The sequence below is a fragment of the Lissotriton vulgaris genome, unplaced genomic scaffold (genome assembly GCF_964263255.1).
Source record: "Lissotriton vulgaris unplaced genomic scaffold, aLisVul1.2 SCAFFOLD_3110, whole genome shotgun sequence".
Lineage (NCBI taxonomy): Eukaryota > Metazoa > Chordata > Amphibia > Caudata > Salamandridae > Lissotriton > Lissotriton vulgaris.
The window spans coordinates 61,501-66,625 of record NW_028252755.1 but is presented as its reverse complement, the minus strand read 5'-3'; positions in this window follow the sequence as shown (position 1 = coordinate 66,625).

Sequence of the window (5,125 nt, the reverse complement as noted above, 5' to 3'; positions counted from 1 at the left end):
AAGGTCATGATGTGGTATGTGGCTTGGGGTGTCTAGCATGTTTCATGTAGTGGGTTGTATGGGGAGGCAAGCACCAGCATCAGCTGGGATATTCCATGTAGGTGGAGCAAGCACGTATTTCAATCGCTTGGGAAAAGCCGGAGGGCTCTAAGTTTTGGGGGGCTAAAGCAGGTGAACTCAATGTGCATTAAATAAATGATCAATGGCTGCCATACACGCTGAGATGTAGTTTCTGTGTTCACTAGGTTGTGGGAGAGCCTCTCCATCACCAGGATGTGCCAAGCCCTGGCAAACCATTGGGCCACAGAGGTGGGGGGGAGGTTGTCATGCTGCTAGCAGTAAATTGCTGATAAGGGCCCAGTCAGCCCCGGTCACTGCCATTAGGGTAGAGGAGCATATACCTAGGACTGCCACATGCTGCAAGTGTAGAATCGGGTACCGCACAATGTCGTTGATATGTCCCAAGGCCTCCTTCCAAAAGGTAGCTATCACCTGACATGACCACCAAATGTGATATTGAGTGCCTTCATCTTTCCCACAGCACCAGCAGAGGCTGGGGACCATGCAATATATAGCAGCCAGGCGAGAGGGCATATAGTACCATTGGAGCATTATGTTGTATGTGGTTTCATGGGAGGCAAGGCTGTGGTATGTTTTGGGTATATCTTGCCACAGTGTGTCCCACTGTTTGGAGAAGAGTCCCCCCGGGGTTGCGTCTTGCCAGGCAGTCTGATATTTGTGGGTACGAATTGGGGTCGAGTGCTGCAATAACTGATATATGTCAGAGATCAGTCCCCTAGTGCCTGCAAAGCCCTATACCAGTTTCTTGAATAGAGTGAAGGGGCGCGCCACCATCGCATGGAGCCCAGAGTTGGAGAGGCAGTGCCCTAACTGAATGTATTGAAGCCCCGCCGTGGGAGGAAGCGTAAATTCACACCTGCAGGCATCAAATGTCTTCATGACATCTCCTGCAAGTAGGTTTCGGATCGTCCAGCAATCTCGGTCGCTCCATCAACTGAACTCGAGTTCAGTTGATGGATGGGTTGTGTGCAATGGGAGTATTCAGGAATGGGAATATGGTTAATCCCTTTTTTACCACTATTCCCCAATAGTATTCCAATTGATTTGGGCATGTTCTGCCTCCTCCATCTCAGGGGCATATCAGTGGTGAATACGCTACCGTATGTAGCTTCCCATTCCACACAAAGGAGCATAAGTCTCCCTGGAGATGCTGAATGTCCACTTGTGGGAGCGGCATTGGCAGCGTCTGAAAGAGATATAAGACCCGCTGCAAGATATTAATTTGAATAATGTTGATGAACCCCAACCAAGAAATGTGGAGGGGCTTCCACCTCTAGAGATCAGCTAGCACTGAGCGTCAGAGAGTGATCCAGTTAGCACGGGACCAGGAAGTGAGCATGGGGGTGATATGAAGCCCTAGATACTTGATGGATTTTGAGGTCCATTGAAAAGGGGTCGGGCCCTGCAGCAATCTAACCTCTGGACTCGGGATGTTAATGTTCAAGATTAATGACTTTGATAGATTGATTTTGAAGCCGGAAACAGCTTCAACAGTCTATAAACCACACAGGGGAGCAAGAGTTCAGGTTGAGTCAGGGTAAGCAGGAGGTTATCTGCAAACAGGTTGATTTAGTGAGCTTGGCCACCAAAAGCCAGGCCCTTAATTCCTCCAATTTTCTCACCCGTTTGGCCTAAGGTTCCAGCGCTAAAGCGAAGAGCAGGTGCGAGAGTGGACACCCCGTCATGTGCCGTGATGTAGTGATATCAGTCTAGCATGCACCCATTTACTCAAAGGCAAGCTTTTGGGGCAACATAGGTTGCCATGACTTTTGAAATAAATTCCAATCCAAGACCTATTTCACCCAACATGGTGAGAAGATAGGACCAATCCACCCTGTTGAATGCCTTCTCCCCATCAAGCAAGAGAAGGCAGGTAGGGATGTTCAAGCATTGCACTTTTTCAATTAGGTGAGCTATACACCGGACATTATTCACGCCCTGTTGCTGGTGGACAAACCCCTCCTGGTCGGGACTAATAAGGCCAGGAAGAAAGGGGTTGAGACGTGTAGTTAATATGTTAGTAGAAAGCTTGGCATCCATGTTAAGAAGGGCAATTGGACCATAAGAAGAGCATTGCCCCAGATCCTTGTCTGCCTTGCGATCGAGGGAGATCTCACCCATTGTCATGGTGGGGATAAAGCCTGTGTCCCTTGAAACAGAGTTAAAGAGGTGCTCCTGCATCTGAGGAAAAAAGAAACGGTAGAAGATAAAAGGGATCTAGGGGACTATCTAAGAGTGTCACATGGTGCATGGGCAGGGGTATCCACTCACAATCAGAGAGGTAGGAGTGAAGTCTCATAGGAGAGGGGTCTTCAGGGAGAGTAGAGTAACTGGTAGTGGTCTCGAAAGGCATCAGATTTGTTCTTTTCAGCTGTTGCCCATGAAGCAGTCCCTTTCTGAAACTTAGCGATGTGTGCCTTAACCTGACGCTAGCGCATCTAATGGGCCAGTTGCCTGCCCACCTTGTTCGCGCCCTCACACTATATCTGCAGCAGGGACATTAGTGAGTGCTCAGCCTTTCCCGTGCAGTGGACAGGCAGCTGACCATGCAACAGGGCTGATTGTCTTTTAGTTCATCAGGGTAGGGTCTCTTTGTCTGAGCGCTCTAGCTGCTTGATCTCAGCCATGAGTTCAGATTCTACCAATTTTACCTCCCTCCGGCAATGGCATTGGACGTTATTGTGCCCCTTATAATGGCTTTAAACCCATCCCACAGTGTGTGCAGGGAGATCTCAGGGGATGTGTTGAGTTGGAAGCACTCTGTGATTCCCTTCCGTATCTCTTTTACATTAACCAGGTCTTGCAACAGATGTGAGGGCATGTGCCATCGAGGTGGCCTAACCGGTCACGACGTCCGATCTTTCCATGTGAGTTTAAGATGAGCATGGTCAGAGATGGAAATGTCAGAGAGGTCTGCTGTGTGCAGGCATTTAAGGAGAGAGGGGGTGACAAAAGCTTAGTTGGTGCGTGAGTAGGAATTGTGCACATGTGTATAAAAGGAATAGTCCCTCATGACCAGATCTTTGTATCACCGTTCATCTACCAGGCCCCAATCTTTAATGTCTAGCTTAAGGTGCGCCGACTTGGACCCAGTGTTTTGAAATGTCACGCTGCTTCGGTCTAGGGAGGGGTCCCAAACGAGATTGAAATCTCTGCATACTACTATGTCCCTGTCGACTCCATCAAGCTGTTTGTGTAAAATGCATCTGGTGTATGCATCCTGCGCAGCATGTGGGGTGTAAACATTAAGTAGGGTCAGCTGGTGCTTCCCCTGCAGCAGTTGCCCTCCCCATCCCGGGTCATCCAAGTTACAGAGGTGTAAAAGTTAGCCTTACACCACACTCCCCCCAAAGTTTTTAAGGCTGCATAAGCCTCTAAAACTAATATAAGTGATAATAGGGGTACTTTAGGCGAGTCATACGGTAGAAGTCTGCCTTCACTAGGTGAGTCTCCAGTAGCATTATGATATCTGGATTGTGGTGTAGGATGTAGCGCCATATTTGCTCTCATTTGTTCGGGGAGTTTGGACCTGAACATTTAATGAGAGTACTTTAATGTCCCTCAACAAGTAGGGGGATGTGTCGGCTTTTTAAAGAGGTCCAGGACCCTTGCCCGTCTGGGTCAAATGTAGGTACAAGAAATGGGAGCTGTTCCTCTGGGGTTGGGGTCCCACACCAGCTGTTGAGTGGTGGTGGGTATGGACAAGTGATGAATTCTAGAAATTGAAGGAGGAAGAGGGATGGGGATCCCGCTTTTGCGGAGCTAGGGTCCTCACACACCCAGCAAGCTAGGTGTCATGCTTCATCATATGGACCTGCTCCTCGTTGAGCCGGCATTGCAATGCTCAACGGGCACCCTCGAAGGGGCTCTTTGTCGGAGATCTTTTGTTCCTTAGCCGTATGGTGAAGTGGGGGTGTGTGGCCCGTGGATGGTGTAGATATGGTGTTGTGAGTGCGTACTAAAATTTAAAAAAGGTTGGATAATCCAAGTCAATAGTCTTTATTATATTGGTAATCCACCTCATTAAACATAAACTGTAAAAGGCGAGGCACTACCCTGGATAGGGCTGTTCAATTTAACGCCTTCGATGCTCATGATGAGCTCAGCTCGTCATGAGGCACACTGGAGCTGTGCTTATGACGAGCTGAGCTCGTCATGCACCATGGGGATCAATGATCTCCAGCACAGGAGGGGAAAATCTCTAGCAGCCAAGGTGTTAAACTGTGCTCTACTCTCTGGGTGAACATGTTTCTTGCCCTAGTGGTTCATAAGGATACCCTGACAATTCTTCAGGACCGGTTAGTGTAAATGCTGTGCAAAGTGTGTGATATCTACACTGAGTGCTGCTACTATTAGTGTGCGCCCTCTCAGGGGTGACTACAGATCAAGTGTTGTGTAGTCGCTGTAAAAGTAAAATGACCTAGAAAGACAAAAAAAGCAGACAGAGATATGGGAGTTACTCACTGCACTGAGTGTGGCTTCTGAATACTATCAATCTGTACAGGTTAGTGACTCTAGGTGAAGTGGCCTCCTTACATCTCCTATTACTATAATGCTGCAAGTGCGGCTGGTGGTATACTTATTTTATAACTGTTAAAACATCAAGTAACAATATCTTAAAACTATATCAACTCATACGAATACTCTCTCATGTGAGCCCATGACATACGTGCACTCTTTCCTGATAGTGCACGCCTTGTATCAAGATCGATATCTCATGCCCATGTGGAATTGGTCGTGGCAAACCGCCTGACTCACCTCTGTGGCAGGGGTCGGGGGCCCCAGCAGGGACGGGCACGTCGTTAGGGCGCCTCAACGGTAGGAGCCCTGTGTATTGTAGAAATTTAGACATGGCTGGGGTTTATTAAACAGTTAAGGGACCGAGGATTCCCTTACAATTGGTGAGTTACCATGGAGACGGTTTTTCACCCGGGCTCAGGAGACAGCGGGGGACCCGGAGGTGCAAGCGGGGGAGGACTCACGTGCACCAGCAGGTGCCGATAGTCTCCTCCAGCTGCCCGGGCTCCCGTCACTTCCCGCTCTG